The 13,127-nt window shown below is 36.2% G+C and overlaps 1 protein-coding gene across 3 annotated transcripts in view; it reads right to left on the bottom strand.

Annotated features, from left to right (window-relative positions):
- Positions 1–12,474, bottom strand: part of LOC134793431 (uncharacterized) — a 57,489-nt gene extending 45,015 nt beyond the window's left edge. For all 3 annotated transcript variants that reach the window (XM_063765000.1, XM_063764998.1, XM_063764999.1), the window contains exon 1: positions 12,411–12,474. The gene's annotated coding sequence lies outside the window, so the exon portion shown is untranslated. The remainder of the gene's footprint in view (positions 1–12,410) is intronic.
- Positions 12,475–13,127: the final 653 nt, after the last annotated feature.

The following is a 13,127-nucleotide window of genomic DNA, read 5'->3' as shown; positions in this document are numbered from 1 at the left end:
TTAAATAAAAGTAAACAAATAATTAGTACATTCTCGGGTAGTTAAATTATAACATTTATTGGTTGACCAACCAAATACAAAACCGCCTGGATCGGTCACTGAACGACCTGACTTTAACGTACATTATTTGATCATGTAATGTTTCATCTACCCTCAACTGGCTTAAGGAGCCATTTTTGATGGTAGATTTTATTTACTTTTATTTAAATACCTGGTCTAAAGATACAGAGTATAACTTTGGAATTTGGGTTGGTGCAGTGGTGTATCCACAGACAAATGTCTGAATCGGCGCCGCAAGTAATCTGATTTTTAGGTCACATCTCGGTTTTGCAATACAGCTGCGTTACTGTTGCATTATTACTGCTGCGGCCTTGACGTGAGCGCTGTCACTGTCAATTTTCTTGATAAAATGCGTGAGGGATTTAAGGGTCTCGCCAGATATATGGCCGCGCAATCGGCAAAAGCCGATAGTAAAAAGCTTTATATCTGCGCAATAAGAGCCAAAAAGTCGTAGTTCGGCTCGGCTCGCATCAGCCGGCGCCTGAGATATCTGGGGACACCCTTACTAATCGCGGCAGCTCTACGAACGCCGCAACAAATGCAGTTGCAGTTGCCAACCGAAAGTCACCTTTAAGAAAACCAAGCGAGATTTGTAGGTACCTATGTGATGAAAGTTTAACGAATTTATCGCGGGAACTCGAATCAAAATATAAAGGCTGATTTAGAGGGCGCGCGAACTCAATACCTACACACCTCGATTTTTTTAATACTCCTTGTGCTGGACATAAAAAAAAATTGATTGGATTATAAAATTATACTAATAATTCTAGAGTTCCGGCACTCTAGGCACTGCAAATAAAACCTATCCGACTGCTCGTAAAGATCCCGGAAAATGTATCTTCCTGAAGATGATGCTACAATTGCTAGGAAAATGCACTTACTTTCTGAGCTGGAAAGGCAGTGGCATAAGGCAATTGATGTCAGGCTCAAATATAATATAAAACATTATTTCAAATCTAATGTTACAAGTTTTGAAGTCATAGTGTCTTTATTTAAGGTTTTTATTGAAAAATGTAATAGATTACACTTGTAAACGGCTTTTTAATCATAATTCGATTAAAATTAATAGTTTCAAAATGCAACAGAGGCATTGATTGTTGTGATAGGTTACATTTAAGTACATTACTATATCGACGTGTAAAACTAGACCTTAAGTAGGTAATAACAAAATACGAAAGTATTTACAGATGTTGTCATTCCATTAGACGCTAAACCGAAAACGTGCCGATAACACAACTTTGTATTGCCATATAAGTCATTTGAGAAGGTTATTTTGTTAAATGAATGTATTGGTGACTTAATATAAAATCGAAAACGTATTTAACGCGCCAGCTTAGGTACTTACTCCTAAACCGACGCTTGCAACCGTGATGCGCTGATTTATATTCAGTTGGTACTATTTGTGTTAAAAATTGAATATTTTATTCTGAATACGGCCAGAACAAAGCAACGTGTGCTGGTCAACGGCAGATAAGTTTAAGCCTCAAGTTGCCAGGATCACAAACTCGGGCGGCACTAGTTTTAAGTACAACTTGTAGGTGCAGTTTCAACACAACTTTAATTGAGTTTACATGTACCGGCAGAGGTTTTAAGATGTTGTTTGAGTTGAGGCTTTACACAAGTGAGAACAGACTCCAGAATTTATGTTAGGATGTGGTAAACAAAATACGCGACAACGTATGTATTTTCTCGTAGGTATTTGTTATTTTTCAGTAATGTTCAGATTACGTATTTAAATTTAAATTGTTTTGTTAGTTATAAATATTATTATTTAATTTAATTTTGGAGATCAATTCTAAGGTTTGCCAGAAATATGATTGGAATTTATTTCCAAGTATGTGTAGTGTGTGTTTGTAAGTGTGTGTGACCAGGTTTGTCCACTTAAAATACGTTGGTACGATTTAAAAAGAAGAATAAGTAAAGGCTTATAACCACAGCCAGCTTGAGCCCGTTCTTCTACTTGATAAAGGATAACAAACTTTTTTTATATATAATTGTTAAATTCTAACCATAGATCATTTGCTAGAAACAATAATGTTTATTTGCAGAAGCTGTATTTATTCCAGCTCGGTGGATTGTCTCAAGGGCTAATAAGCAATTAAACTCCATACAAAGGCTCATGTGTTCCTTTGTTCGCAAAAATACAAAGACGTGAGGAAACTTAATTCAATTAAGTGCCACGTAAGAACGACATTGTTGTCTGCATTAAAGCTTTTATACATAATTTATAATACTTTTATAGTAAAGCTTGAAAACTCATACATAGATACAGGCCAATTGGAATGTATGTACACAATGAGAATAATATTTGAATCATTTTATTTAGTTATCGTGCATTTCGCTCGTACTTGTCCGTACATGTATTGGAGTGGGCGAGACGCACGATAGCTAAATAACATGATTCAAATATCATTTTGATGTTAGGGTACGTTCGAATTAGCCTGTAAGTCTGGTTACTCTGGTTATTGCAGAATTAACGTTTTAATGTCACTATTCCCGTGTTTCTAGATTTAACGCGTATAGTTATTGCAATTAAAACCTCTATTAAGGTTTGAGAACAATTCAAAGTTTTAAGTGTATACTTACGAACACCCAGAACTGTGTGACGGCAATGTTTAAAGTTTTATGTATCATAATACGTACCTACAGTCGTCACACAAAAGTACCCACCTAAGCTAGGTAAGGTGGGGTAAGACAAAGTAACATAGTTTTCTCAAACATGCAATGAAATATTGATGTTATGTTCCTTATAATAGGCTGCGAAGTATGACGTTTCAGGTGCGGCTAGGACAAAAGGTCGTTAATGGAATTTCATACACATATTGCAGGCCTAGGCCGGCAAAGTCCTCTTTTTTAATTTTCATTTCACAGATATTTGTGACACAGCATCGTGGCATTCATCCATTAAAAAAAATTAGAGGCAGTATTTGCTTTATGGTTCGTAATGACACTCTGCCACTACGCCTATAAAAAAAAACAAAAAACAATGTTTGCTATAATTTGCAGTTTTATTTGTATAAAATCAACATAAATTTAACTACACAAATAAAAACATTTAAAATATTTCATCTAAACGTTAGCGGTAAAAAGGTCTACTCAAACACGCGTAGTTATATTTTTTAAATTGTTATGGAGGTAAAGTTGAAAAATATTCATTCTGTTTTATTGGATTTATGGTGCGTTGTTGATTTTTTGACTTTAATATGAGTTCCGACGAAATAATGAAATTAATTTAATTGTAATCGTAGGCGTTGGAATTGGCAGCGTAAGCAGAATTGATTTTAATAACTTGCTGCCTCTGCCGCCAAGTCAAAGACGAAGTATGTATATGGTTGCTTATGGAAATTTTATTATTTGAGAAACTAAGAAAAATGGCTTACAGTTTATTAGAAACAGTTTTGTGGCATATTTTAAATGGATGTAACTACAAATTCGTCAACACTGTGGAAATTATACTTATTTACTCCGTGCATAAAGCAACGATGTATGTGAAACATGATATCAACATGAAAGACTATGTAAACTTATGTGACGAAAACGACAGTCAGACGGATACAAGGCGAAAAAATCAAAGATACATGAAAATATACGGGTAGTAAAAATACACGACTCGTGTAAAACAGACGCGTGATAATGATATAGGTACGTGTTGGTTATATTTTGGGTGTACTTTACTTTTAGTTTTTTCTATAAATAAAACTTGGGTTTCGTGGATTTTTTATTTTATTTATTTCATTGCATGTTTGAGAAAAGCACTATACATACCTCGGCGGGAAATGGGGGTGCCCGCGCTCAGACCTATATTCGTCCTCGCTTCGCTCGGCCGTCTATATGTCTTCGGCCGGCAACCCCTTTCGTCCCGGCCTCTGTAGTAATGTACTATTATTTTGAGCGGGGCAAGACAAACAATGAGGATTCCATACAAGAGATAGTTTTACCCCGGTGATAGTCTCACCTTACCTTACATGTATTTTAAGTGATAGTCCTACGCAAAAACTATTTTAAAGCCTTACCCTTATTCATAAACCTTTACGGGCTTGATTTAGTTATATTATGTTTTATCCCTTTCTTACAAATACATAAGTCAAAATGACAGATAAGGACAAATGATTATTAGCTAATTGAGGTTTGTAGCGCGTTTATGGGGGTTAGTATCTAAACTACTTGTTGTTTATTTTATAACGACTTTAATGCAGCCAAGTTTATGAATCAGACCGCTTAATTCCCGTTGGTTGTGAGAACGAGCGAGAATAAAATTTGTTCCTCTGCGCCAGTTCAAGTTACGTCTTTAGATATAAATTCACGTCTTCGACGAGGCCATTTTATACTAGACGCCTGTAATTCAAAGTCGTCCGTGTTCGGTAAGCAACTGAAATAACACTGCTGGTCTGCGGTAGCCCGTATGTAAGGGTATAAAAACATTACCATTCTAGCCTAGTGTTGGCAATCGCGATAAAAAGTAATGTAATACACAGTATTTCAGTTTTACACCAAAAATAGTTCTAATATTTTAAAGATTAGGCTTAATATCATTACAGAATCGAAAAAGGCTTTTCAAATTGTTTAGTAATTCTAACTGTAGAAAGAAATATGAAAGCATTGTCTTCATATTTATTCGCTTCACAAAACACCAATTTCTTTGAGTGTTAAACGAATTAAGAAATAAATGAGCAAAAACTGTCGTGTTCAAATATAAATTTAAAAACACAGAATTGAGCCTTACGTTTTGCAAATTTTTCAAAAGCTTTGAAGAAGACAAAGCGAGGTTAAGTTGAAGGTTAAATTCAGTCATATTCTGTTTTCATTTTAAAGCACATGGAAATTGTAATTAAAATGTAGTTGTGAAGGTGAGATTAAGGTGAGACAAGGATTGTGGTAATTAGGCTAGAGGGCATTGCCGCTGAAGGCAAGACGCGCTCAAACTCTTGCCAAGGTTTTGTTCAATCGCCCTCTGTATTAGGCTACGTCTGTTTAACGACGATAAGCGGAATGTGTAACTATTATATTATAAGGAGCGTTTGATTATACATTACAATTATAAATTAGCAGAAGCATGATGTGGTTGCGTTGTTCCTTTAACCAAATTTATGTCCTCTCATTTATTCCGTACTCTTCAAAATAAAAATAAAAAAACCGGCCTGCGAGTTGGACTCGCGCACGAAGGGTTTCGTACCATTACGTAAAAAACGACAAAAAACACGTTGTATGGGAGCCCCATTTATTTATTATAATATTCTGTTTTTAGTATTTGTTGTTATAGCGGCAATATTTAGAAACACATCGTCTGTGAAAACTTCAACTGCCTAGCTATCACGGTTCATGAGATACATCCTGGTGACAGACCGACAGTCGGACGGACGGACAGACAGACAGCGGAGTCTTAGTTTATACCCTTTGGGTACGGAACCCTAAAAACGGTTATAAATCGCAGTAAAAAAAACAGCTGTGGCTGTTACTAGACTAGAAATGTGTTTGGCGTAATTAGGCAGATTGAGCGTTTCTGTCAAAAATTACGTTTTATTATCAAGCTTTATAGCCGACTTTACTTTTTGTATAATAACAAATTATCGGTCGAGATGATTTTAAGGATATCTACATTAATTAGATTCAGTTGCGCTGTGCTTTTATAGAATTTCTAAGTTTCCTCTCCGAAATTCATAAATATAAAATAACTGCTCCAGTTTTAACATACTATTTTTGATTATGTAGGTCTTCATGCAATACATTCAGCAGTAGGACCAAGAGTTGTTTAAAATGACAGAATGTAGCTGCAGTTGTAGTGCATAATTATTTTCTTTCGTATTTTCTCGGAAACGTACGAACGTGTCTTGCTATTCCAGTCAGTCTCGATACAAAAAGTACTGAGGTTGATAGAAGTAGCATGACAAATACGAACGTTTCCGATGAAAATCAATAATTATGCACTAAATCAGGACCCCTCTTCGACAAGCGACGTTTGACGTATCGTGTTGCTGATCTCCCGTTGATGTGGGAAAAATTATAAGTTCTCGAATTAGGTACAAAGCCAAAATTTGATATGAGCAATCCACAGAGGTGACAACCAAACCAAACCGAACCACCCCGAGTTCAGAGTTGAGTTTTGGTTGTACCAAATGATATTATCGAATCAACACTTGATAGAATCAACATGCAATAAAATCAACCGTTGATTTGACGTGGATGCCAAATTTGACAGTTATACATGTCGAATTTGAGGGCCTACCGCGATCCACGTTCGTCGTGTTGCCTCCCTGTCACACTTACGTACGAATTTACAAGTGCGACAGAGGCAACACAGTCGAACGTGGTTTCTGTTAGACCCTTTGGCCCCTGTAGGAATGAATACGACGCCTTCGAGCAACACCGGCTTCCGACAGATCGGAAGGGAGGGGCCCAAGCGATATCTCAACGTACAAATCTTTCTGCCATTTTTCGCGGGGGGAAAGGTGCACACAGTCGCACTTCTCACACACTTACATACAAAATCCAATCTGTAATGACGACACAAATACATAGAAAATGACACACGTCAAAGACAAATCTTGCAAACCTCGATCTCTTTTTGTGTGCGGACGAGTGACAAGTGTCACAACACGCACACTAACACATTTTCGTTGAAGTATGTTATTGTATTCTGAGAGATGAGTAGTCGGATTTGTCGCTCGACCGATCCGCAATTTGTACTGAGCGAGCAAAATCGATAAATCCAATAATTACATGAGACTAAAATATAATAATTGTGTTTGAATGTAATTAAACGTATGATATGTAAAAAAAAATATTACATGTAAAATGTAACACTTTCTTTTTGTAAATTTGATGTCCCCGACCTCTTTTTATAACAAAAAACCGAGCAAACAGGCATTTTTGTGCAGCAGTGTTCACGCGCGCGTCTGGACTCGGTCTAGTGAAAAATCCAAGTGCAACTAGTTTTATTACCCGCGCTAGATTAGATTGACGCGCTAATCTTGTACCTCGGCAGAGGGGAAATAGTGCGAATGCCGCCTCCCTCGCTTTCACCAAAGCGTGACTCCTCCAGAGAGGCACTTACTGAAATCGAGCCCGCGACGCCATCGTAAACATCTGCCTAAGTTTTGGCTGCCATTATTGGTTTAGGAATATTTTAATAGCACCGTTGGACTATATTGGAATTCAATTTTGTATTGTTGTTGTATGGGATCAGTGCGCCATCTTTTTAAGTTGGGATAGACGGATTTGTCTGATAATCGAATAAGTATTTTTTTTTTAATCTCTCTGTAGCAGTTTTAATCTCTTGTTTTTGTGTTTTATTCGGATACATTCAAGTTACATTCTAAATATATATGTAAGATGTAAGTATTATTGCTCCAATAACAATATATTTTACATGTAAAACTGCAATGAAATTTAGAATAAAATTATAACTAGCTAACGCTAAAAAGCGATCTCTTCCAGACAACCTTTGAGTAGCGGGAAACGAACAACTCATTAACAGGTAAGTAGCCACTTTGAGGGAAGAAGCTTCTAGTGGAAGAGAGATAACATTCTACATACCTATAACATACAAGTCGATATTTCATTTAGTCAATCACTCTTGCCAGGAAAAGTTTGGTCTGATGATTATGTACGATGAATTGAAATTATAGGTTTTTGTTTACGGTCTACTACGCAGTTATCTGCAAAACAGAAATCAATATGTTGAGATCATAAAGATATTCATTGCGGCTGTGAATGATCATCTAAGTCTGATCTATTGAAGGTTGGCAGAGGTGTACCGCAAGGGCCAATTTTAGGCCCTATGCTATTTAACATATATTATTCACAAATGGTAGGTATCATCATTATCATCAATTATGTTTCCAATGTGGTGCCGAACTGTTGTCAAGTAAATTAGACAATTATCGTGTAATTAATTAGTACACAATCAAGAACACAGCAATGAATACAACAATAACATACACAATGTATTACAGTAATAACTAGAACTGATTACTAATTGCCATAATAACGTCGTAGCATTGACGTGAAAATTACTTCATCAGTTTCAGTACTCAAGTAGTATTAGAGAGTAAAATTGGTATATTTAGTTAAATTAAGAAATGGACATTTTGTACTAACGTTAGTTTAGTATTTGTACAGTTACCGTAATACCTCTGTAATCTTTCCTTGATATTTATGTGTTTAATATTTAACTGTGTTACATTTTGGATATTGGACTTTGTAATACCTAATTGAAATTGCGATGCAAAGCAAATATTTTTCCATTTAGTGTTTATGTAAAACGTGCATGTTTGAATGATATGAAAATTCATTCCTTTGTGTAAAATATTGTTTTATGGTAGACATATTATTTACCTAAAACCTCATTGACTATGGGCCCGATTCGGTTCTTGAAATAGACATCTATTAGATATCTTTTAGATTTCACCAAGATACGATAACGATGTGTTTAAAATCTAACCTGTCAAATTTGACATTTGCGCGATTCTGGGATACACTTGAACGATTTCCACAGGATATGACTTAGAGATCCAATTCACATCTAATAGATATCTTACTCTATCTAACGTAAAAGTGACATTGGTTCCCCGAATTGCGCTGCAAAAGAGAACTAGTTGATATCTAAACTATAACGTACCTATCTAGAATGGATCTAGTACGTGTCGTCTCTTGTGAATATCTTGAAGTTCGAATACGGCAGTATATAACTAAGGTATTGTCTGTGAATTATTTAGGGGTGAAATGATGTAGGTCGAAATTGATGATAATTTTATTCAAAAGCGTCGTATTGTTGCCTCCTTATATAACGAACAGTACAAAAGCACATGATAAATTACATTAAACAGGAAAACAAGACTTTATATTTTGGTTACTATGGTTTTGCTATGGTTATTGTGCTTCATTATTTTTGTATTTAAGTACAACCATTTATGAAGTCAAAGATTATAATAGGTACAATATTATAATTAAATAGCAATAAATATATCATATTTATTGCTACGTTAACATTTCATATTTGAATATGCAATTTTTTTAATAACTACATACTTAGGTTAAGTATGCGAAAAAAAGAGTTAGCAGGGACTTTGGTAAAATACATAAAGGTACACGTCTAGTGTTTTTATTCGATAGCGTAACGAGAGTTCGCGTTTGCGTTATGTCTATGTTTGTATGGGATTTGGTACAGCGCGCCAAGCGGGACGTATTGGGAACTCAAAATCATACAAAATGACGTCACGTAACGCTATCGAATGAAATTACTTATAGAAATTTACACGGGGGTACGAACAACGCAAAGTTTGTGTGAAATATAGTTCAGTCATTATGACATCGGTTTACACGCTAATTCTGGCGTCAGTTCAGTCCATCAGTCCATTCGAGTTTTGACTGATGCCAGAATGATGGAAAATGGACACGGTTAGACGATCAGTCCAGACTGACAACAGACTGATAAAATTACGACACAGTCGCCGTTTGGACACAGAACGCAACACAGTCATTTAGTCTTGTCTAATATGGTAACTGACGCGAGAATGACACAAACAGGTTACACGATCAGTCTCCTATCAGTTTTCTGTCATTCAAAATAGACTGACGAATATTATCTAATAATTTAAATTTTCATCAGTTCAGACTATCAGTCCATCAGTCCGCGTGTTACACGATAATTCTCCCGTCAGTCTGACCAGACTGATGGACTGAACTGACGCCAGAATTAGCGTGTAACCGATGTCTATAGATTTTGACCTGTGAATAATCAGTTTTTGGATTAAATATTTTCATCATCTCGTTTATTTTCAACTTTACGGCATAAATGAAGAGGACTAAACTTGTAGAGAATCAAATTTTGAATTTGTCGCTTTTTTTCAAATTTAATTTCCAAAATATCGACCCTAGAAGAAAAATTGTAAGGACCAAACTTGTAGAGAATCAAATTTCCTACAGTTTTTGTCCTCACGGTTTTACTGTAAAATCAAAAATGGCCGAGTTATTCAAGAAAAACCGTTTTTCGAATATACACAGGAGCCTGATTCTATCTACTTTTTGAATTTACACTCCCAGTGACCCACCCGAGGGACCTACGAAAAAAAAATCCAAGAACTGATTATTCACGGGTAGGGTCGGTTTTTTGGATATAATGACTGGACTAATATCGCCGCCCTCGTTAACCATTTCGCCGCCGTGTCAAACACAAAAGCTGTCACTCGGACGCCACGTCACCCAAGTGTCAAAACTGAATATGAACTTTATGCATATACATGTAGATATATGTTGCTCTGTGGTATGTGACCGATTAATCGGTCTTTGGCGTTGAACCTGCGGTGCGGATATATTAGTCATTGGCGTCCAAAAGGTTAATGTCATCTACCTGCGTAGATTTCAATTCTGATACGAAGCCTGAAGGCCTACCGCGAACCACGTTCGACGTGTTGCCCTGTCACACTTACGTACGAATTTACAAGTGCGACAGAGAGGCAACACGTCGAACGTGTTTCGCGGTAGGCCCTCTGCAACATAAACTTACATTGTTGATCCGTGCCGTAACCAGGGACATTACTTCACCCTTTTATCCAGTAAGCTTACACATCACTAAAAAGACGTTTCGTTTTATAGGCCTGACTCATCATTTGCTGTAAGCTGTATGCTAAAAAGCTATAAACTCGCATTTTGAGAGGTTTCTGGCCGCGTAGCCAAGATGCCAATCGCTTACGCTCCGTAGCGATCGAAACGCAACTGTCACTGTCGCGCTAATATGGAAGAGTGATAGAGAGACATAATGCTTTTCGTTGTCGAAGCGATAGCGATTGTAACCTTGGCTAGGCCGGCTGAGTCTTTGCTTGTTAGCTGTCACTGCTGTCACACTGCCGTATTCGAACTTCAAGATATTCACAAGACACGACACGTACTAGATCCATTCTAGATATGTTATAGTTTAGATTTCAACTAGTTCTCTTTTGCAGCTCAATTCGGGCAACCGTGTCACTTTTACGTCAGATAGTGTTAGATAATTATCTATTAGAAGTGAATTGGATCTTTAAGTCATATCTTGTGGAAATCGTTCAAGAGTATCTCCAGAATCGCATAAATGTCAAATTTGACAGGTTAGATCTTAAACATATCGTTATCGTATCTTGGTGACGTCTAAAAGATATCTAGTAAGTAGATGTCTATTTCAAAATCCGAATCGGGCCCACAGTCAGAAAAAAAAAGTTATACCTTTTAAGAAATGCATCATTGTTATTTTGAATATTTAACGAAAAACAGTGTAAGGATATCACTACCTTATAGAACAAAGTCCCCCGCCGCGTCTGTCTGTTCGCGATAAACTCAAAAACTACTAAACGGATTTTCATGCGGTTTTCAGCTATTAATAGAGTGATTCTTGAGGAAGGTTTAAGTGTATACCTACATAATTTGTTAACCCGTGCGAAGCCGGGGCAGGTCGCTAGTTATATCGATGATTGAAATGGGTGGAGAATTCATTAATAATATACCATTCCATATTTATATCAGATAATGTCGTTGTATATTAGCCATACCATTAAATTAAAGCATAATTGCTCATTATATGCTTGGAACATATGTTCGTTTAATAGTAAATATAGGATTATATAACATAAGGCTATATTTTTTTAGGGATTGGAATTTAAGAATGTATTACCTATGTCAAAATTAAAATAATTTGAAGCTATCTTGTTTGTTGATGGGATACATATATCTGGCTCTTTTATATACCTACTGAGATGTATGCACTCCGCATAACTCGTTGACTAAGTAGAAACTTGACGTGAACTGCTGAAGTTATGCTGACATAACGAAGCCAAGTTCCTAAGTAAACTTATCTAACTCAAATAATTAGGAAGATTAAATCTCATTAACTTCTTAAAGTTATAAAGTGTTGTTTACGCTACTTATCTTTAACATTAATATTTAGCAACAGGATGAACTCTTAAAAGTTATTTATGAGAAAACTTGATTATATGTTCGAAGCCGTTCGGGTTTTAAAAATTACAAAGTACTTAATAAAATAAAATTTTGTACACTTGAAGGCGAGAGATAGTTATAAACATTTTCGCCACGAGGAAGGGTTGTAGCACTTATAGCACTTTCTGTTATAAGATTTCGCTGAACAAGTCTTACGTCATACGAAGTACCTATGAGAAAATGAAGCGTTATTTCAGGAAATTGTATATTTCCAGTCTGTTAGTTTCTAAGATAACATATTTGTGAAGACTGTAAATGTTGGCTTGCTATTAAATTGTACGCAATAGTTTTGTGGTTTTCCGATTAAGCGGAAGACAAAAAGGAACCCCATTTAATCTTACAATATAAATACCAACATATGTACTAAAATTATTTAACATACCTACTCAATAGCCGCCATTAAATTAAAATAATATTAACAAGTAACGTTGTTCAGGTAATTAAAACTCTAATCTTGATTATAAGGACACGTGAATAATATGATCGAAAATTGAACTTCGATTTCTAAAGCTTTAAAACCGGCATGCAGTAATTATAAATGTTAACTAAAACAAACTAAAGTCAACCATGATTTAACTTTACCGATAAACAATAAAATTGTCTATGAAATGTAACTGGCACTATAAAGTCTTCCAAAATTAAAAGAGAATTTTAAAAGAGGAACGTTATTTTTTGTAAGCTCGCGCGGGTTAGGCGGCGCGCCCGGCCAGAGACGCGGGCGGCCAGGTCGGCATTTGGGCGGATACTGCCTTGCCGCAGGAGCCTGCGTCACAGTCGCTGGACCTCGACACCTTTTTGCGGGACCCTAATTAATTACAGTCGTGACGCTGACGCTTCTAGCGAATGATGAGCTCACATGAAGACCGATCTATTTTGGAGGATGTGATTCCTTTTTGCTCTCTGAGATTTGGATTAGGTGCTTCATTGCAGATAGTGCGGCTTAGCGTAAGTTGTGAAGTCCTTTATATAAATATCAGTTTTGGAATTGGTTTTCGTAAAGCAGGGATTCAGTCAGTACCTATCAAAAGTAGCGGATCAGTCTAGGCGTTACAAGTATGCACTATCTATTCTCTGATAGCTTAACTTAACTTAAAGAGTTATTT

This window comes from Cydia splendana, chromosome 9 (assembly GCF_910591565.1).
Source record: "Cydia splendana chromosome 9, ilCydSple1.2, whole genome shotgun sequence".
Classification (NCBI taxonomy): domain Eukaryota; kingdom Metazoa; phylum Arthropoda; class Insecta; order Lepidoptera; family Tortricidae; genus Cydia; species Cydia splendana.
Note: the sequence above shows the minus strand (reverse complement) of the source record. Positions and strands in the feature narration are given on the sequence as shown.